Source organism: Camellia sinensis, chromosome 1, assembly GCF_055761805.1.
Source record: "Camellia sinensis isolate YWXY chromosome 1, ASM5576180v1, whole genome shotgun sequence".
NCBI classification, from domain to species: domain Eukaryota; kingdom Viridiplantae; phylum Streptophyta; class Magnoliopsida; order Ericales; family Theaceae; genus Camellia; species Camellia sinensis.
In genome coordinates, this window is record NC_138961.1 from 75,933,430 (window position 1) to 75,959,037 (window position 25,608).

Sequence of the window (25,608 nt, forward strand, 5' to 3'; positions counted from 1 at the left end):
CAGATTTTTGAAAAGAAGTGCCAAACATGGACTGCTTTGCCAGATACAGAGTCGCCACCTAAATATTTTTTAATGGGGAAATTTACGAAACCCTGACTCGGTGCCGAAGGCCACATGTCCGTCATCACCGGAGTTGTCTCGGCTCGGGAGCTTGGGTACGATCGGGGAAGGTCAGCTATGAGCACCCCCTTTCGCCCGGTCCGAAGACCGGCCTCTACTAACCATGATATCCGATTTTGAAAACGTTATGTGTTCTTATTCCAATTATTAGACTAGAATTACTATGTTATGCGCACAGCAAACAAGTATAGACTAGATTGCCTGATTTGGAAATAAGCATTGCATATCCGTTCGGTTTTGAAAAGCGCTTTGGAATTTACTACTCGCAAGTAGGCTAAAACACGGATTTCAACGAGTTTTCCCAACTCAAACAACCCAACCTTCATCCACAGGCATTAAAACAGTTTATCACATAAGCATCTAGCCACATGGTAAACATGCTGTCATGATAGCATTCACACGCATGCGAGATGCTAAAGCAGGAAAATACTTACATCGTACTCCGTGCCAAAATAATAAACTAGTTAGCAAACATGCATGTCCTAGTTCATGTCAATTTGACTAATGCAACACATACAGGATGCAACTAGATAGGCTCGGCTAATCCTAAACATGGCATGTGAAATGCGATCAATCGATGCACGTATTCAATTTGGAATTGAAATACAAATGCAGTTAGCGTGATGTACCGAGCCTAATGCATGTAATACAAATGCATGGATGCACGCATGCATAGCATAAGGTATGCTAAATTAAACATGCCCTAATCTACCATCATAAGCAGGTAAATAAAAGGGAAGAAAGAAGTGGGGATTGGAAGACATGCACACCACTCACACACACTTATTACAGATTTGCCCTCACTCGGAGGGACCGAATAAATATTACAAATTAATTAACTACGCAAGCTAATTAATATTACAACTTGCCTAATTAATTAACAAATTAAATAAGCTAAGAAAAGCAGTAAAACCGCCTCGGGAAATGCACCGCCATGCATAGGCTGCCTCTGTTTTCCTTCCTTCACTCCTCTGGAAGCTGTCAAAACCTCAGGACTGCTTCTTTGGATCCTGGGAGACATCACCGGCTTCATGGAATTGCCACCGGCAGTGGGATATGGCCACCGGCACAAAGCGAAGCTATCGGCAGAGAAATGATTGCCGGTCAGCACTTGAAACTGCCGGTCGGCAAAGAAAGCCTGCAGAACCTGCAACTCACAGCAACAGAGGGCAAGGCAAAGCATGGCAGCACAATTCAAGGCATGTATGCACCACTCATGTCCCTTATCATAGTAATGACTCAAAGGGGCATGTGTCTCGATTCTCGGACCATCAATCACACATTTCCATGCATGATGGCCCAAGTGACCAAGTATGCAACTTTGATTTCAAATGCGTGCAAACCAAATCAAACCAAAGTCCCAATCCCTATCACCAAATCAAGGGGCAAGGAATGCATGTTGATGCAATGCAACCTAAGCATGTTATCCTTCACGCAACATGAACAATGCAATGTACTTATGCAAAGCATACAAGCAAACATGCAAGGTAAGCATGCAAACCAAATGGAGGATGGACTTTAGCATGAATTAGGCAGCCCTAAATAGTCCTAAAACAGTGGCCAAAATGCCCAAAAATGGAGGCTAAACACACGTGCACACATACACATGTTATGCTCCAAGCCTCAAGCATTAAACAAGCAACATTCAAGCACACTCGAAAAGAGATTTCATGGACAATTAGCATGCGACATGAGCTCTAAAATCATTCTATAAAATGATGCCCAAATCATGTTAAACAAGATAGGCAAATGCATGCAAGCATGGTCCAAATACTTGAGGCAAGTCATGAAGCTTTGAAGCACATTTAGCATAACAATCACGGCATGCATTAAACAACTAAAAACAGATTTTTAACATGTTAAAACAAGGCTAAAGGACTACTTAGATGGCATCTAAGTGGCTCAAATTTAGAGGCATGCACGATGGTCAAAACATGGAGCATGCAACACATGCTTCCAAAGCATTAAAGAGGCATGCAAGGCAATCAAGCAAGCATGTTTAAGGGACTGGAATAATATGGAAAATGGTTCCAAACCATTGAAAATTATACAAGCGATGCATGCTACACACTTATGCACTTAAGACCAACAAGCCAAATATGCAAAGGGGCTATACTAAGCATGCCAAGATCAACCCAAACACTTATGGACAGACCTAAAACATGTCAAGATAAGCACAAAATCTTCACAAATGTAAGCCTAAAACATGCTAGAAACAAAGGCACACAACCTAAGACATATTAAGGGATCACAAGGTATTACATGGCAACTGTGCTAAGCATGCATGGAGTACCAAAACCAATTTAAAATCACGTTATATGATGGAAATATAAGCATGAAAAACAGTCTATACATGCTCAACACACACTCAAACATAGGCTCCCTTTAGAGGCCAAAACATGCCCTTTTCAAGGACAACAAGGAGAGGGGGTGGCCCTCCCCTTTTGGAGACTTCAAGGCACCATCTCCACCACTGAAATCCCTCAAGATTTCAGTGGTGAAGAGGCCCAAACACCAAAGTCCCGAAACTAACACAAAATGGCTCAAAATGGGGCCTTTCAAGGCCTAAGAGGGGTCAAACACACTCAAACCACAAAACACTCTTAATAAACAATCAAGAGGACTAAAAAAAAGAACTTTTTTGTATTATACACCAAGCTCAAAAACGAATTTAAGATAGGTAAAAATACAATGCAAGATTGGGGTAAAAAGGGGTAAGATTCTCACCCTTGAAGACCTCTTCAACAATGGTGCTCCAATGGCCCTCTTTGGCTTGAATCCAACACCAAAACACCAAAATCAGTCCCTTAGAACCTCAGTAGCTAAGTGAAGGTGAAACACTAGGTGTTTGTGTGCAATAGTATGGACTAAACACACTAAAACACACACAAGAGGGAAAAAGAGAGAGATAAGGTGTATCAAACCCTAACCCTAGAACTCAAACCCTAACAATGGCTATCTAAGCTCTCTCAAGTGTCTCAAGTGTCTAACCCTTGCAACAAGAGAGAGCCCCTCTCTTTATAAAACTTCTTGTCTTGTAAAGCTTACAAGACAAGCTTCGTAAGAGGGAGATCCCTCCATACACATGTATGGAGGGGAGCCAAAAGCAAGACAGCTATCTTAAAATATCTGCAAAAGCAGATGCACAGTAGTCGGCCGGCCAAAAATGCCATTTTGGCAAAAAAGAGTGCCGGCCGGCAACAAAATGTGCCGACCTGCAACAAAAAGTGCCGACCGGCAACAAATAGTGCCGACCGGCAACAAATAGTGCCGATGGCAGCAAAAACCAGCCGGTGGCCTCTAGCCACTGCCGGTGGTGAGTGGGGATGCCTCACAAGGCATTCCCTGCCCCTCCAAGGCAAAACACAAGTGTTTGGTGCAAAACCAGACACTAAACAGTTGAGTTCGGAGATCCTGAGGCAAGGCGCGCGAGCCGAGACCTCCGGGAACTCCAAACGAACACAAACATGGATAATCACCGAGTGTTCAAACGGTGACGTCCAAGTCTTGAGGACGGTCAAAAATGGGGTGTCTACAACGTGTCCGTCATCACCAAAGTTGCCTCGGCTTGGGAACTTGGGTACGATTGGGGAAGGTAAGTTATGAGCACCCCCGCTCGCCCGATCCGAAGATCGGCCTCTACTAACCATGATATCTAGTTTTGAAAACGTTATGTTTTCTTAATCCGGTTATTAGCCTAATCTTACTATGTGATGCGCACAACACAAAAGTATAGACTAGATCGTCTAATTTGGAACAAAGCATCGCATATCCGTTTGGTTGAAAAACAATTTGAAATTTGCTACTCGCAAGTTGGCTAAAACACGGATTTCAATGAGTTGTTCCAACTCAAACAATCCAACCTTCACCCACAGGCATTCAGGCAGTTTATATCACATAAGCATATAGCCACATCGTAAGCATGCTGTCATGTTTAACATTCACACTCATGCGAGATGCTAAAGCATAAAAACATTCACAGTGTACTCCAAGCCAAAACAAGAAACTAGTTAGTAATCATGCATGATGCTAGTTCATGTTAAAGTGGCTAATGCATCGCATACAAAATATCAGTAGAATAGGCTCGGCTAATCTATGGATGGCATGTGAAATGCGACATATAGCATATATTCAAGTTAGATTTGAAATACTATGCAGTTAGCATGATGCGCCGAGCCCGGTGCATGCAATACTGATGAATGATGCACGCATGCATAGCATAAGGTATGCTAAATTAAATATGCGCTAATACTAACCATCAAAAGCTGGTAAATAAAAGGGAGAAAGACGTGGGGTTGGAAGACATACACACACTCACGCACCCTTATTACACAATTGCCCTCGCTCGGAGGGTCCGAAAGAATAATACAAATTAATTAACCTACAAGCTAATTAATTAATTACAGACCAATTAACTAGTTAAGCAAATTAACTAAGCTAATAAAGCGATAAAACTGCTTCCGGAAGAGGGCCCAATGCACGTATGCTCGGCTCCGCTCAGAAACCCACCGCCATGCACAAGTTGCCTCTATTTTCACTGTTTTCCTCCTCCAAAGACTACACAAGTCCCAAGGTACACCCTCTTAACATTGGGAAATGGCACCGACCATGAGGAATGGTCACCGGCCAAAGATAAGTGGTCATCGACCATATATGAAGCCATCAGTCAGAAATGGATAGCCGGTCGGCACTGGAGATGGCCGACCGGCCATATCTTCCTGCAGGAACCTATTTTGATAGCAGCAGAGGGCAAAACAAGGCATGGCAATGCATTTCAAAGCAATGTTTGTACCACCACACCCCTTATCATGTTTATGACTCAAAGGGGTATGGTACTCGATTCTCGGACCACCAATTGCGCATTTCAATGCGTGATGGCCCAAGAAACCAAGTCATGCATTTTGGTGTGGAATGAAATGCACATAAACAAACAATGGAGGCCCAACCTCTATCATAATCAATTCAAGAGGCAAGGCATGCAAGCTAAGTGAAATCCAACCTAGGCATGCAAGCTGAACATGCAACATGAGGATGCAAACAAGCACGCTAAGATGCAAATATGTAACAAGTATGCGAGTTAACAAGCATGCAAAGATGCAATGTGAACATGTAAACATGCAAGACATATAACATGTTAAGCAATCAAAACAAGAGGAAATGCATGCCAAATGCAATGTGATTCAAACATGCAACACATGCGATAGGCCAAGTATGTAACAACATGCAAGGCTAGCATGCAACAACACGCGAATGAGGGTCTTAGACTAGTTTGGGAAGCTCTCAAATAAGCCCAAAACAGTGGCCGAATGCTAAGGAAATGAAGGCCAAAATACACACAAACATGCATGCACACATGGTTCAAAACTTAAGCATCAAAGAGCAACTTTTAAGCACACTTAAAAGGGACAAACATGGACATATGGCATGCATACTAAGCTCTGAAAATCAAGTTATAAAGGTGCCAAACCAAGTAAACAAGACAAGCCAAGCATGCAACAATGTCCAAGACTCAAGGGGCCTTAAACCAAAGCTATATGAAGCAAGCCCCAAAGGGCCAGAAGGACCTAAAATAGGTCCAATGCAGGTCTAAACAAGACCAAAGACGCACCTAGATGGCATCTAAATGATCTAAACATGGAAGCATACATAAAGGTCCAAACATGGAGCACAAGACACAAGCCTTTTAAAGCATTAAAGGGGCATCAAATGCAAGCATACAAGCATACCACAAGGACTGAAATGATGCTATAAGTGGTGCCAAACCACTGAAACATGCAAGTAAAGCATGCTAGAGGGGTCAACACTCAAGGCTCACAAGGGGGATTACATGGTAGCTATACAAAGCAAAGCATGGATGACTTGAGCAACCAAAAATAGACCTTGGGCACACTAAAATATGCATAAAAGCTTCACAAAGCTAGGCCAAAACAAGTAAGCATAGTGGTCTAAATGCTACGCACATGTTAAGGCAATTCATGGCATTACAAGACAAGTATGCTAAGCATGCATGGTGTGTCTAAACAAATTAAAAACAATGTTATATCATGGCAAAATAAGCACAAATAACACTTAAGACACGGCCAACATGCACTTAAATAAGATGCTCACACATGAGGCTAAAATGGTCAACATTGAAGGCAACAAGGAGGGGGGGACCCTCTCCTTCTCAGAACCTTAAAGCACCATCCCCACCACTGAAATCTTGGAGGCCCAAACAAGGTGGTCCCGGAGCTCACCAAAAATGTACAAAATGGGGACCAAACAAGGCCTAAGAGGGGTCAAACAATGCCAAACAACAAAGTGACCTTAAACAACTATTTAGAGCACTCAAAAACAAGACTTTTATTAGTTATGCACAAAGTCTCAAAACAGATGCAAGGTAGGTTAAAAGACTATGCAAAAATGAGAAATAAAGAGCAAGAATCTTACCCTTGTAGACCCCTTCAAGGATGGAGCTCCAGCAGCCTTCCTTAGCTCAAAACCAGCTCAAAACTTTGTAAACAAACCTTTGGCACCTCAGAAACCAACGTAAGGTGTAGCACTAGGTGTTTGTGCACAAAAGTAAGACACAAACACACTTATACACACACAAAGGCAAAAAGAGAGAGAGATATAGAGATAGGTGATACACAAACCCTAACCCTAATCCAGACCTCTGGGGCTCAACCTTCTACCCCTTGAGAAGGGAGCAGAAGGCCTCCCTTTATAGAGGATCACTCTTGCAAAGCTTACAAAACAAGCTAAGCAAGAGTGAAATCCCTCCATACACGTGTATGGAGGGAGGGCAAAGTGGGTGCCAGCTATCGCAGCTGGCACAAAATATCTGCCAAAAGCAGATGCACAGTGGTTGGCCAGCCAAAGATGCCAAATTGGCCAAAACAATGGTCGGCCGACCATCAATAGTGCCGACCGGCCAAACATTTGGCCGATGGCAACAAAACAATGGCCGGTGGCCTCAAGCCATGGCCGGTGAGGTGTGGGGATGGCCAACAAGCCATTCCTTGCCCTCCAAAGCAAAAACACAAGTGTTTAGTGCAAAACCAAACACAAAACAGTCAAGTCGAGAGATCCTGAGGCAAGGTGCGTGGCCGAGACCTCCGAGAACTCAAGACGAACACAAACATGGATGATCACCGAGTGTTCAAACAGTGACGTCCAAGTCTTGAGGACGGTGAAAAATGGGTGTCTACAGTTGCCCCTCTTTGACAGAACTCGAAAGTCATAATAATGACGAGAGTGAGTGTCAAAGCCTTGAGACGACCCATTTTTGACAAGGTCAAAGACTTAGACAAAGCATGCAAGACAATAAAGATATGCGCCTGAAGGCGGGGGCAAAATGCAACTGACAATGCACAAAGTCGAGCATAACTTATGAGCATGCAAAGAAAGCTGTAACGAAGCATAACATGTGATAGTTTTAAGCAATCAAACACAAATCCAACTACATTACAATGCAGAAAGGATGTAACAGAATTATGTAATTCTCGCTACGTTTCACGCGGAGAATATGATACCTGTCCGGTTCGTCTGGTTGCGCCAGCCTCAAATGAACCGTACATACAATATCATGCCTGTAAAAGAGAGAAACTTAGCAGGTACAATATTGTTAGCAACATGCATGACAATGCAAGTTAAGACTGCATGACAACGCAAGTGTAGGAGTTCATGACAATGCAACCTATGCGCAAAATGATATGCAATCTTTACAAAACTATGTACAAACATTGCAAATGATATGCAATGCATTTGAAACATAATCAAACCATAAGCGGTTCAAAACCACACAAATATCATAAAGATTATGGAGATGCAAATTCCGTCTACCATAGAAAAGGTGCCGATACCCTCAAACCACAATACCAGCAGTGGAATAGGCGCGTACACATGCAAAACTATGAGTTGTGTAGACGGACACAAGATACAAGTAATTGGGTAGGATGATATAAGTGAGGCATGCTCTGCTAAGGAAAGACCATGATCCTAAATGCTGGACACAACAAATTACACTACAATGTAATATATACAATGGATAAGGCATGCAGCCAAAACATATCTTGCCTAAGAAAGGCATGGACACATACAAAGCGTGTCTAAACACAGAAACGGTGCCATCACCCTCAAACCACAATACCAACAGTGGAATAGGCGCGTACACATAATATCATAACTGTGCTTTGACGTGAAAAATATGGGCACATACCAGACCAAGCTAAACATGGAAAGGCGCAAGCCATAGATGGATATGATGTAGTGAATGCATGCAAGTTACAATGCAATATTTACAATATGCAATGGATGCAGCGGATAAGGCCTACGGCCAAACCGTATCTTGCCTAGGAAAAGCATGGACACATACAAACCGTGTCTAACACAGAAACGGTGCCGTCACCCTCAAACCACAATACCAACAGTGGATTAGGCACGTACACATAATATCATAATTGTGCTTCGACGTGAAAAATATGGGCACATACCAGACCAAGCTCAACATGGAAAGGCGCAAGCCGTAGGCGGGGGTGATGCAGTGAATGCATGCAAGCTACAATGCAATGTATACAATATGCAATGGATGTAAATGTAATATTTATCGTGATGCATGACATATGCACTATTTACAATGGAATGCATGACATATGCATGTTGGTTTTTTGTTTTTGTTTTTTTTTTTTGAAAAATGCATGAAAATGCAAATGGAGAAAAAATGCAAGATAATGCATTTTTTTTTTTCATTTTTTTTTTTTTGAAATGCATGATAATGTGAATGAAACGAAGAATGCATAATAATGCATGTTTTTTTTTTTTTTTTTGTAATGCATGAAACGTGCATGATAATACAAATGAAGCGAGTGCGTGACGACACACGTCTTTGAGACGCATGACAATGCGCACGATTTTGAATGCGCGACAACGCGCGTCTTTTGAAATGCATAACAATGCACAATCAATTTGAATGCGCGACAACGCGTGGTTTTTGAGATGCATGACAATGCACATGATCTTGAATGCGCAACAATGCGTGGCTTTTGAGATGCATGACAATGCACATGATCTTGAATGCGCGACAACGCATCGTAAGGAAGATGCATGACGATGCATGTAAGGTGCGCATGACGATGCAACCTAAAGAAGATGCATAATAATGCGAGCATGACATGCGCTACAATGCACAAGGTGTGTGCATAACAATGCGAGTGAGGGATGCATGACAATGCAACCTAAGATAAAATTCGCCAAGAGTTGTTCGGGCACGACAAATACCAAAGGACTTGCACCTTCAGAGGATTTAAGGTCTCCTAGACTGAGCATATTTAAGGTCTTGCCAGACCGCCTGGAGGTGCATAACAATGCAAGTCGGCGTGCGCATGACAATGCAAGTAAAGAGGTGCATGACAATGCAAGTAACGTGCGTGATAGCGCACGTTAAAGAGGTATGCAAGACAATGCAATGCAGGTACACAAGACAGTGAGATGTAGATTAAATGCACAAAACAGTGCGATGCAATGCACTAATAAGTACAGGTAAGGTGCGCAAGATAGCGCGATGCAATGCACTAACAAGTGCAGGTAAGATGCACAAGAAAGCGCGAACAATGCAATACACTAACAAGTGCAGGTAAGGTGCGCAAGACAATGCGAGTGAGGTGCACAAAAGAAGTGCAATAAAATGCATTTTCTATGCAAGTATGGGATCATTTTCTATGCAACATGAAAAGCATATTCTATGCAATATTGAAGACATATTCTGTGCATGAGACAAGCATATTCTATGCAACATTGAAAGCAAAGCATATTCTATGCGGAATCGAAGGCAAACATATTCTATGCGGAATCATAACGATGCGCGGCACGCATGTAACAAAAGTGTATATGAAAGTGCACATCCTATGCAATAGAGGGGCATCAAACATGTACTCCGGTGCCTCCAATTTACCTCTCAGAGGACTTTGCAACACACTCAGCTTGAAAAGGGCACACCCTGTTCATATTGGCAAGAGATGACATCTGCATGTGAAGACCACATGTGCTGCTTGGACTGCCATTCTGACTTGAAGCAGGCTTACACTTGAGGTAGAGGCGCACTCATACTTTGGTAGCATTAACAAGGCCTGAGGAGGTGCATCCGGAAAACAATCACGGAATTTGAAACAAACTCAGATGCTCCGATTTTCCCTCTTTTCTTTTGCTTTGTAGTCTGGAACCTATATAGCTTCAGATAGGTCCTGGTTTTACTATTCTCACATGGCCTGGGTTGAACCCTGTAGTTTTTATGAAAGAACAAATCTTGTTTTGCACAAATGTGGAGAATGGCACAGCACTCTGAGCATAAAACAATTCATTTTGAAATTGAGAATGAGTTCTCGACTGGGTATTGAGTCTACAACTGACCACAGCCAAAACGACTCAAAAATGGAAAACAAAGGTAAAATAACCTAAACACAACGAGACACGCTCGGAACGACTCGAAACAAGATTTGAGACAAACAAAACAAAAGACACGACATACAGACATGCACAGGGAGCCTGTTTCTTCGGGTATTGTTTCCCACTCTTTCTCATTTGTGATTCTCACATCAATCAGTCCTCAAGCTCTGTTTTTCTAAAAAAAAAAGCCATTTTCTCATTTTTCCTCTCATCGCACATCTCTCTATTATTCAATCTCTCATTTTTAATCCCTCCCCTGGGTAGTTGATGAATAAACAGGAAGTCGTGGGTTCTTACCCCTGGTATTCTGCTAGATTCTCTTCTTCTGCTCACAACAGTGAACTCTCCCGCAGAGGGGTTGCACTAAGATGGGGTGTGTAACAAATCTGCTGCTGACATTAGTTGATGATGCTCTGCCGGGGAGTTTGGACGTAATCAGATCTGTCCATATGAGGGAGTGGAATATCTTGATCCATTCCAGCTCGTGCTTCGCACTTGGCTTGATACCTCATTGTTTGGAAGATGTGAGAGCTTTCTGCCCTTTTGCGGTTAGCTTCAACGGTGCCCTTTATGGCGAACAAGGTGCCTTTCTTGGTAAGCATGGTGCCCATTCTGGCAAATGCATTGTCAACGGGAAAAAGACAGAACACCTAACTCAACTGTGCCCCTAGTTCATCATTTTGACCATTTTTTTGTTTTGTTTTCTACTAAAACAATTTTGACCAAAATGAGAGTTAGATTAACACACTTGTTCGATTTTTGATTTGAAAATCATGTAAGTCAGGCTATGAGCACTAAAAATTTTCCTTTTTTGGGTCCAAGAAAATGGTCCAGTTTTGGGAAAATGGGATAATTTTCAAGAGAATCAGTCAACCTTAGTAAAAATTCTCAAAAACCATTTTGGCAAACAGCCACTGTTCAACGAGCACAAAACTTACTCTTGAGATGCACAACCTCAGATTGGAAGGAAAACTGCCCCTTGTCTGAAGGACAATGCATGGCAATGGAAAGTTGCCCCTTGTTTGGATAGCACCGCAGCGTATTGTAATCAGTTCTCAGAGTGACGATCACAACCGAACTCTCGGATACAGAGAAGGCAAAGATGATCAAAAACCATTACATGGACATAATCAATTTGGAAGTGTTTGTGGCTGCACTTCAGGATGAAGTTGCCTACGTATCTCAAACACGGGAATCAAGCCTTACGTAGCTCCGGTTAAGGTACACTCGTGTATTAACCCTCACTTTTTTACGCTCTAACTTTTGCCAAGGCCGCCCTTCTAGGTTTTCAACCTTACGAGCTTTATTTTTCTTTTCTTTTCAATTCTTCTCTCTTTTTTTTTTGTATCTTTTCATTCCTTTTTCTTTTCTTTTTTTCATCTTTTCTCTTCTTTTTTCTTTTGCATTTTTTTCTCTTTTTTTTTTGTATTTTTCTCTTGCTCTAACTTTTGCCTGGGTCGCCCTTCCGGGTTTTCGGCCCAACGAGCCTCTCAAAGGGTAAAAGTGTAACAAGTCCATGCCAAATGGTTTTAGGGTTTTGAAGCCATCCGTATTCAGGAGAGTGGCTGTTGTATTGATTTACAGAAAGATCCATCTTTGACTCTTCGAGCACATCGGACATTTTTGCCCCTAGTTCGAGGGGCGCTTCTGATTTAGCTTTGCAAGCTTCTTCTAATGAGGTCTGATCTTCTTGATCTGACTTTGGTGCCTCTTGTTCGAGGGCTGTTTCAAATCCTGCCAGACAGGCCTTGCATTGCGGTTGATCGTTGAACAGTCTGAACCCAAGGTCTAAGGTTTGAAAGCAAGGGCTCAAGTCTCGAGGCTGAGAGCGATCCTAAGCTGCACAATCTCAAGAGCGATTCCACACAGGTCTTCGCAGGACTGCGCAAAACATTTTATTTTTGAAAGTTTTAAGAAAGCGACAAATCGCTCGCGCTGAAGATAGTGTGGAACCAATCTGGATCAAGCCAGGGTCCTTCTCAGTACTCATGTTAACAAACATGATTTCATTCATTAAGGGCTTAGCAAGCCTTTCTTTCTCTCAATTGATCAAATTTTTGCAAAACTCGAGGAATTCCTTCCTCTTCGTTTTCATCACCGCAGTGTTCAAAAAGTTTTGAAAACCTTAGGTCAATGCAATGAGTTTGGGGTGTAGAAGAGTAAGTGAGATGCTCCGCCGTTTTATTCAAATCCTCTGGCACAACTAGCTCAAGGTGGTAATAAACACGAAAAACGTGATAGCCGTAGCCGTTTCATTCAGATTTCCCTGGTTGCAACTGGCTCCACAGCAGAGACAAACTCAAAAAGAAAGCAAAAAGATAATTACAAAACAAAATGGTGTTCGAGGCAACAACCCCGGAATCACCTGACATTCTATACAATGGGACTGACTCGATACAACAAGACAAACCCTTGAGAAAAAAGACTGACTCAAGACAATGAGACAGATTCAAAACAAAAACAAAGAACTGACTCAAAACCCAAGCCAGAAATTACAAAACTGCATTTGCAAATGCTCAAAACAGTGAGTGCCAAATGCCACATTTGAAATACATCGAGCGTCGCCCGCAGGTGGTCCAACCCCTGATCACATACTTGTAGTATCCTCGAAGTCCAACAGCTCAGTGGTAACAGACTTTGCTGAGGTAGGTGGGAGGATGACCTTATTGTCAATCAAGTCTTGTACTTCGTGGCGAAGGCGGAAGCAATTGTTGGTGGGGTGACCGGTTTGCCGATGGTACGCGCAGTACTGAGTAGCATCATGGCCTGCTGGAAGATGACTAGGGAGAGGCCTAGGCTCAAGGGGTTTAAGATTCCCCTTTTCAGCCATGATTTGAAGTGCCTTAGACAGAGGCATGTAGAGAGCGTGAAAGAGTCTGCGCCCTCAGGGAAGATACTTCGAAGTCTGTGGATTCTTGCTAGACGCACTAGCAAAAGGGTCGGCAGGCACTGCCTTGGCTTTCTGATCTCTTCCAGGTGCAGGGTTATGAGTGGAAGGAACTGTTCTGGCATGACGAGGCCTATCCTGATTTTTCGCATGGCGGGAACTCTCGTCGGTTGGAGTGGGGAAAGCATTATCCACAGTCTTGGCCACAACTGCGAATACCTGCTGCTTATTCATCCCCCCAGCTTTCAAAGCCTCGACTGTCCATAGCAGTTGTTCAATGGGATTGGCATTTGTTCCTACTTTGTTCTTACCTCTAGCCTTAGCTTGATCGAGGGTTTGGGTTGCTATATCAGAGCGAAACCCGGTTGTTGTTGACACGTCATTACTATAGCTTAAGAAAACCTCTGGTTGGCTGAGCTCGATCACAATTCGCCCCAGTAGCGGGGGCTCCTGCGGTACAAAATTCCCAGCATACGATGTGGTTGGTGGCGAAGCCGATATTCTGTAGGCGAGATCAGCCACAGACCTCTGAAGGTCACCAATCATTCCCATCAACTCAAACGTGGTGGGCTCACGAGCTTGATATAACTGGGGTGTCCAGATCGGGTGCACAACAGGCAACCTAGGCGGATGCGGTACATCGACATTGGTCTCATCCTGCAAGATGATTCATTGGTATAATGCGGCTGCCATAACCACAAGTTCTTCTGAACTTTGGGTCATTATAAGTCCGCTGAGCTGAACGGTGACTGACAGATGAGATATCTGCCTTGCCTCAGCAAAGGAGAATATTGGTTATTATGTACTGAATCTCTGAACAGAAAGCGAAAACACGCAGCATTTCGGCCCAATCAGAACAGACACAAGCGTAGCTGAATAACTGTACTCTATTACTGATCACAGTTTCCCAAAAATCACTGCCCCAAAAACTGAATCTGATACCTGCAGATGTAACTGATTCTCAGATTCCGATACTGATGCCCTCAGGCCTGATATTCAGACTTGCAAACTGGTATATGCATTCCCTGTAGAGATACACTCTAAAAGCACATAGCAAGTAAATGAGAGTCAAAACACCCCTATGTTGGGGTAGGGTTTCCCTGTCTTATTTTGTCAGGAGCTAGGGTTTCACTACGCACGCAGCAGTTTCAAACAACCTATAATCGAGTAAGCAACCTGTCCTAGCTTGGAATGGTCACTTTGGATTCCGAATATGCACTAGGTCGAATGGTCAAGAAGGGTGCCCCAGTGACAATCGGGGTTTGTGTTCCCATCGTGGCAGAGCCCGTAACCGGTCTGCCTTATGGCACGCTTCTCGAAGCGAGCCTCCGACAAACTGTTCAGGAATAGCAGATGGCAAACACTGTGACTTAGGCGCACCAATGCACATGCAATGCAAAGAAACACATAAGTATAATCAAAACAGGATATCATGAGTTCGAGTCAAGCTCTCTAACTCCCCAACAGAGTCGCTAGAAACTGTAGACACGCCCTTGGGCCCCATGCTACAGTTCGGACACGATTTGTGTGTCGGTTCTTAATCTGATCTCACAATGTGCAATGTGAGATTGATAAATCACCAAAGAGTCCAAATCCGGCAAATCGTTTTGGAAAACAGATTTTTTAGAAAGAAGTGCCAAACATGAACTACTTTGCCAGATACAGAGTCGCCACATAAATATTTTATTTTGGAGAAATTTAGAAAATCCTGACTCGTTGCCTAGGGCCACGTGTCCATCATCACCAAAGTTGCCTCGACTCGGGAACTTGGGTACGATTGGGAAAGGTTAGCTATGAGCACCCCCGCTCGCCCGATCCGAAGATCGACCTCTACTAACCATGATATCTAGTTTTGAAAACGTTATGTTTTCTTAATCCGGTTATTAGCCTAATCTTACTATGTGATGCGCACAACACAAAAGTATAGACTAGATCGCCTAATTTGGAACAAAGCATCGCATATCCGTTTGGTTGAAAAACAATTTGAAATTTTCTACTCGCAAGTAGGCTAAAACACGGATTTCAATGAGTTGTTCCAACTCAAACAATCCAACCCTCACCCACAGGCATTTAGGCAGTTTATATCACATAAGCATGTAGCCACATGGTAAGCATGTTGTCATGTTTAACATTCACACTCACGCGAGATGCTAAAGCATAAAAACACTCACAGTGTACTCCAAGCCAAAACAAGAAACTAGTTAGTAATCATGCATGATCCTAGTTCATGTTAAAGTGGGTAACGCATCGCATACAAAATGTCACTAGAATAGGCTCGGCTAATCTATGGATGGCATGTGAAATGCGACAGATAGCATATATTCAAGTTAGATTTGAAATACTATGCAGTTAGAATGATGCGCCGAGCCCGGTGCATGCAATACTGATGAATGATGCAGGCATGCATAGCGTAAGGTATGCTAAATTGAATATGCCCTAATACTAACCATCAAAAGATGGTAAATAAAAGGAAGAAAGACGTGGGGTTGGAAGATATACACACACTCACGCACGCTTATTACACAATTGCCCTCGCTCAGAGGGTCCGAAAGAATAATACAAATTAATTAACCTACAAGCTAATTAATTAATTACAGACCAATTAACTAGTTAAGCAAATTAACTAAGCTAATAAAGCGATAAAACTGCTTCCGGAAGAGGGCCCAATGCACGTATGCTCGGCTCCGCTCGGAAACCCACCGCCATGCACAAGTTGCCTCTATTTTCACTGTTTTCCTCCTCGAAAGACTGCACAAGTCCCAAGGTACACCCTCTTAACACTGGGAAATGCCATCGACCATGAGGAATGGTCACCGGCCAAAGGTAAGTGGTCATCAACCATATATGAAGCCATCGACCAGAAATGGATAGCCGACCGGCACTGGAGATGGCCGATCGGCCATATCTTCCTGCAGGAACCTATTTTGACAGCAGCAGAGGGCAAAACAAGGCATGGCAATGCATTTCAGAGCAATGTTTGTACCACCACACCCGTTATCATGTTTATGACTCAAAGGGGTATGGTACTCGATTCTCGGACCACCAATTGCGCATTTCAATGCGTGATGGCCCAAGAAACCAAGTCGTGCATTTTGGTGTGGAATGAAATGCACATAAACAAACAATGGAGGCCTAACCTCTATCATAATCAATTCAAGAGGCAAGGCATGCAAGCTAAGTGAAATCCAACCTAGGCATGCAAGCTGAACATGCAACATGAGGATGCAAACAAGCACGCTAAGATGCAAATATGTAACAAGTATGCGAGTTAACAAGCATGCAAAGATGCAATGTGAACATGTAAACATGCAAGACATATAACATGTTAAGCAATCAAAACAAGAGGAAATGCATGCCAAATGCAATGTGATTCAAACATGCAACACATGCGATAGGCCAAGTATGTAACAACATGCAAGGCTAGCATGCAACAACACGCGAATGAGGGTCTTAGACTAGTTTGGGAAGCTCTCAAATAAGCCCAAAACAGTGGTCGAATGCTAAGGAAATGAAGGCCAAAATACACACAAACATGCATGCACACATGGTTCAAAACTTAAGCATCAAAGAGCAACTTTTAAGCACACTTAAAAGGGACAAACATGGACATATGGCATGCATACTAAGCTCTGAAAATCAAGTTATAAAGGTGCCAAACCAAGTAAACAAGACAAGCCAAGCATGCAACAATGTCCAAGACTCAAGGGGGCTTAAACCAAAGCTATATGAAGCAAGCCCCAAAGGGCCAGAAGGACCTAAAATAGGTCCAATGCAGGTCTAAACAAGACCAAAGACGCACCTAGATGGCATCTAAATGATCTAAACATGGAAGCATACATAAAGGTCCAAACATGGAGCACAAGACACAAGCCTTTTAAAGCATTAAAGGGGCATCAAATGCAAGCATACAAGCATACCACAAGGACTGAAATGATGCTATAAGTGGTGCCAAACCACTGAAACATGCAAGTAAAGCATGCTAGAGGGGTCAACACTCAAGGCTCACAAGGGGGATTACATGGTAGCTATACAAAGCAAAGCATGGATGACTTGAGCAACCAAAAATAGACCTTGGGCACACTAAAATATGCATAAAAGCTTCACAAAGCTAGGCCAAAACAAGTAAGCATAGTGGTCTAAATGCTACGCACATGTTAAGGCAATTCATGGCATTACAAGACAAGTATGCTAAGCATGCATGGTGTGTCTAAACAAATTAAAAACAATGCTATATCATGGCAAAATAAGCACAAATAACACTTAAGACATGGCCAACATGCACTTAAATAAGATGCTCACACATGAGGCTAAAATGGTCAACATTGAAGGCAACAAGGAGGGGGGACCCTCTCCTTCTTAGAACCTTAAAGCACCATCCCCACCACTGAAATCTTGGAGGCCCAAACAAGGTGGTCCCGGAGCTCACCAAAAATGTACAAAATGGGGACCAAACAAGGCCTAAGAGGGGTCAAACAATGCCAAACAACAAAGTGACCTTAAACAACTATTTAGAGCACTCAAAAACAAGACTTTTATTAGTTATGCACAAAGTCTCAAAACAGATGCAAGGTAGGTTAAAAGACTATGCAAAAATGAGAAATAAAGAGCAAGAATCTTACCCTTGTAGACCCCTTCAAGGATGGAGCTCCAGCAGCCTTCCTTAGCTCAAAACCAGCTCAAAACTTTGTAAACAAACCTTTGGCACCTCAGAAACCAACGTAAGGTGTAGCACTAGGTGTTTGTGCACAAAAGTAAGACACAAACACACTTATACACACACAAAGGCAAAAAGAGAGAGAGATATAGAGATAGGTGATACACAAACCCTAACCCTAATCCAGACCTCTGGGGCTCAACCTTCTACCCCTTGAGAAGGGAGCAGAAGGCCTCCCTTTATAGAGGATCACTCTTGCAAAGCTTACAAAACAAGCTAAGCAAGAGTGAAATCCCTCCATACACGTGTATGGAGGGAGGGCAAAGTGGGTGCCAGCTATCGCAGCTGGCACAAAATATCTGCCAAAAGCAGATGCACAGTGGTTGGCCAGCCAAAGATGCCAAATTGGCCAAAACAATGGTCAGCCGACCATCAATAGTGCCGACCGGCCAAACATTTGGCCGATGGCAACAAAACAGTGGCCGGTGGCCTCAAGCCATGGCCGGTGAGGTGTGGAGATGGCCAACAGGCCATTCCTTGCCCTCCAAAGCAAAAACACAAGTGTTTGGTGCAAAACCAAACACAAAACAATCGAGTCGAGAGATCCTGAGGCAAGGCACATGGCTGAGACCTCCGGGAACTCAAGACGAACACAAACATGGATGATCACTAAGTGTTCAAACGGTGATGTCCAAGTCTTGAGGACGGTCAAAAATGGGGTGTCTACACCCACGTACTCAGCACGAGCCTATTTCTTTCGCCAACAACTAGTGGATTTCCCGAACAAGGGGTGGTGGTGCCATTGGATGTGCAACAGGTCTGTTGTTGACATTGCTTGGTGTTGCCCCTGGTTTGATCTGCCCGAGATGAGCTACAACATGTCTCTATAATCTGGCATTCAGTTGATTGGCCTGATACACTGTGTCTTCTATTTTTCATTTTGATTCAGGCGTCAGTTTGGGCATGACTAGGCTTGTCCAGAAGAGGGGGTAGAGTACCCGACTTCATTTCCAATTCGAGGCTCACAACTAGCTCGATATCCCACTGCATGGAGGACAAGAGAACTTCTGGATCCCACTCCAAATTTCAGTTGTGCGCTTTCTGGCGAATGCCTGGCTTGGCTTGAAGATAAGGTGCAAACCGGGCCTACTTTAGCATCTGAAGCTTTCACAAGCTCAAGGAGGGGACACAGGAACACTTGATTTGTCTATGCCCCAAGTTTATTTCTTTGATCTGTACTTTCAAGTTTTCCTTTTGAATGTAATAAAAAGAACTTTGATTTGCATCAAGAGTTAGAGAACTTTGTATTGAAATCAATGAATTTGAAATTGTGGGCACTGAAAATTTTCTTTTTGGTCCAAAAATGGTCTAAGTTGTAGAGTGATATGGGGAGGCGGGCAAATTCTATTAAAAAATGGGAAAATTATCACACAACTATTATAAATTCATGAAAAAATTTAAAATTATTAATATTTATAAATTTTATTACTAATTTATAATTAATTTTTAAAATATGCACTGAATTGTTATTTCTCTTTAAAAAATTCAGGCAAAAAATTAAATTAGTGTTTCTTTATAGTTTTTGAAATTGTAATTTTTATGTTAATTAAAATTGAGAAAATTATGTAAAAGTCTAATCTAAGGAGGGTATAAGGTATTAGGTCCAATAGATATTTTTTATTATTGAGATGTCCACTCTTTGTGAAATAGTTTGGTGAGAAGTCTTTTTATTGATTTTGAAAACGCACAATGAATAATATCAGAGTAAAGGGATTATGTGAATGAGATATAGTAAATGATATAAATATTTCTATACCATAAGTAATTCATAGCGAAACGACCTTGGGTCCATTAGATGTACAGAATGGAATTGATCATATCATAACAGAATGACCTCAGGTCCAATCATTTACAGTTGTATAATGACCATTCGGTTAACTCATAACAGATAGTTAGACTTATTAGATGTTCAGAACGACCTTGGATCTATCTTATCAAATGTACAAAATGACCTTGGGTCCAATTCAAATATACAAAACAATATTGAGTCCATCATACATATTCCTGTCACATCGATCACATTTAGAGATATCACAATGATTAGACAGATAGAAACTCATTCACTTTTATAAATTCACAGTTTCAGAAAGTTTACCATAGTAGGATATACGGAAAATAAAATAATTAAGAAAATATATTTACTAAGATATTACTCACAGTGGTTTGGTTGTTGATTCATCCTTGCGAAGGATCCTACACAATCATAAGACACACACACGTTGAATCACATTGTCTAAATTGGATTTTTTTTTTAAGTTATTCAATTCTCTTAGGCTTCATTCTACCCCTATAATTCATTTAGGATGTTCGATTCATGTCTAAGAATGTTCAGAATGGAATGAGAAGGCAAACTTGACCAGAATATGTCCTTTCAAACTTTGTTGAAATAGAGCACTTTCCTCGGGCGCAACATTGGACTATCGAGCGGACCACTTGGTTTGCAAAAGTACTTGATGGTCCAAATCTAGGCTCGATGTTCGCTCGAGCCAATGTGCAAAATAAAAGGCGATCGCTCGAGCGGTGACTTGGTCACTTGAGCCAACTGTAATTGTCTGCAAAAATACTGAATGCATGCAATGTGCGCTCAAGTGACGGATTGTTCATTCAAGCGGTGAGGTAGAATTCTGGAATTTCCAGAACATAATCGAGATTCAATTCTTGTAATTCAAACACAAACTCTTTCATGGCTTGTAAACCACTTCTCAAAGACTTAAAACTCTTCTATAAACATGGATACACAATCAATTCTCAACCCTCATGGGCAAATTTCATGGATTCAAACTAAAATGACATGCATGTATGATTAAACTTCAATTATTTTCCAAAGTTTACAACAACATGCAATTTCTTTTCAAAATCTTGTAAATCAGGGAATTAAGCTTAAAACTCCATAATTCATGAGTGCATGTAAAAGATATCTTCAAAACTCAACATAGATGACATGTGTTCAAACTTATGAAACTTTATCAAATTATGCATGCATGTATAAATTGACTTTGATTCTAACAATTCTAACTCAATTCTTTCTTTTAAACACATAATCTCTTTGAATTCACAAGTTTGATGATGTAAACTCTTGAATTTTGGTTCAAACTCTTACCTAAGGTCTTCAATTACACCTCCACAAGCTAATTCTTGAATTACTTCACACAATTCCACAAGCTACGAGCAATATTCTCCAAGTTTGACCCTCTCTCTCTCTCTAAATTGCTCTCACTCTCTCTCTAACTTGTAAAATTTCAGCCAAAATGAAGTATTGAGCTCATCTCTTTAATTATAACCCATATATATACTAATTGGCTTAATTAACCCTAATCAAGGATTAAGCGAATAATCAGGTTTAAGTTTAATTAATTAAAACTTAATATTTTTGAACTGAATCAAATTTTAATCAAAGTTATCATTAGGTTCTGAAATCATGTTGATCACAATAAATTAACCAATTTCGATTTCTGATGCCATTAAGGCCTTCAATTTCAGATCAAAGCAGAATTCTTAACAGATTTTCCTACAATCAACAGATATAAAGTCAAAAACATATTAGTCACATACTTATCACTAAAATACACACACTTGGCGCATAAGCATATGCACAATTAAGGAATTAAAAGCATAATACAGAAAGGGGTTATTACAGTCTTTCCCCTTTTAAGAAGTTTGGTCCTCCAAACTTACATTATCTTGATTCGAAAAGAACCCGGGGTACCTTTGCCTCATTTCATCTCCTTTTCCCCAATTCGTTTCCATGCCATAGTGGTCCTTCATTCTACTTTTACCATAGGAATCGATTTTTTCCTTAACTGTTTGACTTGTCGATCGATAGTTTGAATTAATTTTTCTTCATAGACCATATCATCATCAAAAGTTATTTGGTGATGGTCAATAACATGGAATAGATCTCGAAGATAGCCCCTTAACATCGACACATGAAACACATTGTGCATTTGTTCCACTCCCGGTGGTATAGCAACTCGGTATGAAACCGGACCAAGCCTTTTCAAAATCTAAAATGGTCCAATGTATCAAGGTGATAATTTGCTTTTCTTGCCAAATCTCGATTGACCCTTCATCGGAATTACCTTTATGAATACACGGTCACCTGTTTCATACTCAAGAGCTCTCTTTTTATGAACTGCCTAGCTCTTTTGTCGACTTTGTGAGTTTTGAGCCGTTGCTGAATGACTTTAATCTTTTCAGTGGTCGTTTGTACACAATTTCAGGTCTAAGCAATCCCTAACTTCAGTCTAACATGTCGGAGACCGACATTTTCTGCCACACAAGGCTTCATATGGTGCCATGCCACTGCTAGAGTGGGAAAAGTTTCCCAACTCCCCTGAAAGTCTAGAGCGCACATTCAGAGCACATCCTTCAAAGTCTGGATAGTTTCTTCTAATTACGAATCAGTTAATTCGGTATTAAACCTCAATTCCGTTACCATGGTTCTTTGAAGACTTTTCCAAAATCTAGACACAAATTTTGGATCTCCATCCGAAATAATGGCTTTCGATACTCCATGCAACCGAACAATTTCATCAATGTAAATTATAGCCAATCTATAAGCATCATAACTAGTTCTCACATATAGGAAATGCACAAATTTAGTCAACCACGATAACCCATATAGAGTTCATACCTCTCGGTGTTCGAGGTAGACGAACAATGAAGTCCATGGTCACGTGCTCCCATTTCCATTCCAGAATACGGAGAGGTTGAAGTAATTTCACCGGCTTTTGATGTCCAACTTTGACTTGCTGACACCGAACACACTTAGACACATATTCTACAATTTCTTTCGTCATGCTGGGCCATCAAAAACTTTGTTTCAAATCCCGATACATTTTGTTATTGCTCGGATGCATTGCAAATTTAGACTTGTTAGCTTCCTCTAGTACTATCTTCTTTAACTCAGGAATGTTCGAGACACACAATCTTCATTGAAAACTCAACACTTCATTTTCAACACTGAACCCCGATTTCAGATTCTTATGCTTAATTTTGTCATTGATCACCAATTGAGCTGAAATGGCGGCTATCAACCTGCCTTGATCATGTAGCACCATAACAATCTCGGTTCTTTCTAAGTCTTGCAATATCCCTTTCTATTCAGTCAAAAAACATGCCAACTTTCCCGTTGACTTTCTACTCAAAGCATCAACTACGTTATTGGCTTTACCCGGATGATATTGAATTTGAAGATCATAGTCTTTAATTGGCTCGAGTCATCTTCTCTGTCGCATATTTAGCTCATTTTGAGTAAAAAGGTACTTCAGACTCTCGTGGTCGATATAGACTTCACATTTTACTCCATACAAATAGTGGCACTAGATTTTCAAGGCAAACATAACTACGACTAATTCCAGATTATGAGCCGAATAGTTCTTTTCATGAGGTTTCAATTGTCGAGAAGCATAAGCTATCGCCTTACCATTCTGTATCAAAACACAACCCAGACCCTTGTAAGAGGCATCACTATAAATGACAAATTTTTTTGTGCCTGAAGGCAATGTTAAAATTGGTGTTGTAGCCAATCTTGTCTTCAGTTCTTGGAATGCGGATTCTCTTTCATTAGTCCATTCAAACGGTTGTCCTTTTCGAGTAAGTTGGGTAAGTGGTATAGCTATCTTTGAAAAGTTCTTTACAAATCTTCTGTAATACCCCGCTAATCTCATGAATGTTTAGACTTCCATCATATTTGTCGGTGTAGGCCAATTCACAATCACCTTAACCTTTTGTGGGTCTACCGAAATTCCATCTCTCTTAATGACATGCCCTAAAAGCACAACTTCATCTAGCCAAAATTCACACTTTTTAGTTTTGCATATAATTTTTTCTCCCTAAGTGTTTTTCAAAACGATTCTTAAATGTTGTTCATGTTCTTCTCTACTCGAATAAATTAGGGTATCATCAATAAATACTATTACAAATTCATGAAGGTAGGATTTAAAAATTCAGTTCATAAGGTCTATAAATGCTGCAGGTGCATTTGTAACCCCAAATGGCATAATCAAAAATTCATAATGTCCATACCTTGTTCGAAATGCAATTTTCTCAACATCTTCAGCTTTCAGCTTCAGTTGATGATACCTAGACCTCAAATCAATTTTCGAAAACACTTGCGAACCCTGTAACTGATCAAATAAATCATCAATACAAGGTAGAGGGTAATTGTTCTTGATCGTTACCGTATTCAACTCTCGATAATCGACGCATAGGCGTAAAGTTACATCCTTCTTTTTCATAAACAAAATCGGTGCACCCTAAGGTAAAGTACTCGGTTGGATAAAACCCTCGTCAAGCAAGTCCTGCGGCTGTTCTTTCAATTCCTTCTTTTTAGTAGTTGACATTCTATATGGAGTTTTTGAGATAGTTTGAGTACCGAGTACAACCTCAATTGTGAATTCAATTTCTCTGTCAACTAACTCCCATGACAATTCTTCTAGAAACACATCCACAAATTCCCTAACAACAGAAATATCATCTAACATAATGTTCATAGATTAATCAGTCATTATACTACACAAATAACCCCAACATCCCTTCTTAAGGAGTTTGCATGCTTTCATTGCTGAAATCACGTAAGGCGGAGCTACTACACCATTACCCACAAATACAACTTGATCATGTCTAGGAGGTCTTAATAAAACCCGTTTCGTCACACAATCAACAGTAGCACAATATTTAGACAACCAATCCATCCCCAAAATCACTTCAAAATGTCAAATGTCAAGAGGTAACAAATCTACAAATAATGTAGCATCTCCAACTTGTATTTTACAAGCACGATATATAGATGAACATAGAACAGATTCCCCAAATAGAGCAGATATACACAACAGATATGGCAATGATTCCATGGGTCTACTCAGTCTAGATGCAAATGCAGTAGATACAAAGGAATGTATGGAGCCCGAATCAATTAGCACATAAGTATCTTGGTTACAAATAGATGGGGTACTTGAGAAAACGGCTTTAGTATTTCATGTATCACCTAGGGCGAGTGCAAAAACTCTTCCTTACCTCAGTGTGTCTCTTGTGGCAGTGGGTCTTGCAACGTTTCTTGGCGTTGGGATAGATCTAGCCGAACTAGCAGCTGGCTTTCCACTCCTTTGTTCATTTTTGGGACAATCTCTAACCATATGTCCGGTTTTGCCACATCGAAAACATGCCCCATAAGAGTGATAACAAACTCCCTAGTGTCTCTTATCGCGCACACTACAGGTTGGTGCAGAATCTCTTGTCGAATTGAAGGTACTAGATGCTCCCTGGTTTTGCTTCTTTGAATATAATGATCCTTTATTCGAAAAAGAACCATGCCTCTTTCCTCTCCATTCAAAGGGTCGGTTATGGGATGCCAAATTCGCCTAAGATATTAAATCTCGCTCAAGAACATCCACTTATTTTGGCAGTTTCAAAACATTTACTTTTTCTAAAATTGCATTCCACAATCCACCCTTAAACTTTCTCA